Genomic DNA, 2,228 nt, shown 5'->3' with positions numbered 1-2,228 from the left:
CATCGACCAGCATATCTGTATCTCGCTTTGTGCAAGGTTCTTAATCTTACTTCTTACTAAAATTATAATAAACTAATGCGAAAGTTTAGATGGATAGATGGATGGATGGATGGATGGATGTTTGTTAGAGTTAGTAGCCTAAACAGCTGCACGGATCTCGATGAAATTCGGCATAGACGTAGAGGATAGTCTGAAAGAACACATAGAGTACTAACTTTTGTTTTTTTTTAACTTCATGCGGACTAAACCTAGTAATACATAAAAACCTATTGTTGCGTTAGTTAGTATTTGTTATGTTCTTTTAAATTGTTTTGTTTCTTTTCTATCTCAAGTCAGGTTTTTAACTGTTTTATTTATTAAAATAATTTGTCACCATCGTGGTTTATTAGAACTTTGGAAATCCATTATCTACAGAAACGAAATCAATTTGAACTTTGAAAAGTACTTTATGTATTTTTATGTGCGGTTATTGTAAAACTCTCAGTTAACTGAAGTTCCTCTTTACAACGTGTCGATTGTCGCGCTGTTAAATTAAAGTTAGGGAAAGATTAAATTATGTACATTGAATTTCTTTTTAGCAACAGCGTTAAGTTTTTCGTTAGAAGCTCTAAATACTTTTAGACAACTTATTTAATTAATACTGTCGCTTTAAACTCAGAGCAACACTTCTCGTCCAGACCCAGGTTGCGCGCCAAATCAATCTATACTTCTAGTGACATTGATAGCTGTCAGCTAGTGACGTGACGTTTATGCCGATAATCTAGAGTTGCGCCAATTCTATATCACGGTACTAATTTTGTTCCTAACAATACCTATAAAGGTCTATGGTTAAAGTTTATTGGCTGTGATCGTTTGTTAATACTATTACCATTTTATTGAATAAATAATACTATAAATACCATACTATTAGGTTTAAATGTTTTACAAAAAAAATTAAACAGATTCACAACGCTACGTAGTGAAAGAAAAATTGTATTTTCAGCGATGGAGAAAGTTTTTAAATGTTTTTCATCAGAAGTGTTGGATTAAAACAGGCGTGCAAAGTTTGAAAACAAACAGGTTTGTAGAGATAATGGAGACCGCGAGTTTCAATTTATAGGAAACGTGTGGTTGGCAAGCTCAAGTGAAAAAGTGCAAAAGTTTTATTGCGGTTAACTCTCGAGCGTAAATAATGCGGAGCTAACGAACACAACAATAATTTTATATTATAACTAATCTCTAACAATTTTTATTGAAAACCATTACACATTTAACCAGCTTAATGTATATTAACTATGTTTTATGGCCATAGCTAGTTACTTGTATTTTGCACAAAATGCACGAAAACAGAAAAGGTAAGTTCAAAAATCATGAGTTACTGCAGCTGCAGTTAATATTGTGCCGGAAGAAGGAACTAACTCTCGACGACCCTTTCGTCATTACGCTCAGCACCACTTAAACAAGAAAGGACTCCTCTAATTACTGCTCTGATATTCCTTCCGTACAATCGTGTTTGAACTGTGCGCCATGAAATATATACTCATTTAAGAACGCAATCCTTGAGACAATGATGTTGACATTCTCTCGATTATGAAAGTTGAATCAAAATTATTTTAGTACGATTCAGATTGCAAAGTCACTGCTTTGTTCTTCATTTTTAAAGCGCGTTTACGTCAATCGAAAAATAATCTCACTAATAAATAATAGCACATCTGAACCATTACGTCTTTGCAGTTTTAAAGAGTTTCTCAAGGTCACATTAATTTGTATATTCTATCATGAAAGAGACATTTTATTGAGGTTGTTGTAACAAAGATTTAGATATTAGTGAATTGCTTGAAAACATTTTTTGCGTCGTTCTTAAAGTTTACATATAATTCCTTACATGAGTCAGTTGAGCTTTGTTTCCATTGAATGTCGCTGCAGTGTCGCATAACGAGCACCTGGCTACTCATCTACATAATGTGGACAACAACCTTTTTCCCCTTCTGTGTAAGATATAGGTTAATGTACTATTTCAGATGTGCATTTAATTTAACACAAAAACATGTGTACTAGCTTCTTTATTAGTTATATCCCTTTTCTAAAATCAAATTTTATATAATTGATTCTGTATCGAGTTGTTTATTCAATTTTTGACAACCTTAATTAAGTTTTTCACTTGCTCTTATGTTGAAAGGTTCAGATATTACAAGAAAAATTAGTATTAATGAGAAAAATGTTTTTAAAATGCTTAACGTATTAATGTA

The sequence above is a fragment of the Papilio polytes genome, unplaced genomic scaffold (assembly GCF_000836215.1).
Source record: "Papilio polytes unplaced genomic scaffold, Ppol_1.0 DF824047.1, whole genome shotgun sequence".
Taxonomy (NCBI): Eukaryota; Metazoa; Arthropoda; class Insecta; order Lepidoptera; family Papilionidae; genus Papilio; species Papilio polytes.
The sequence above is the reverse complement of the archived record's forward strand: the minus strand, read 5'-3'. Positions refer to the sequence as shown.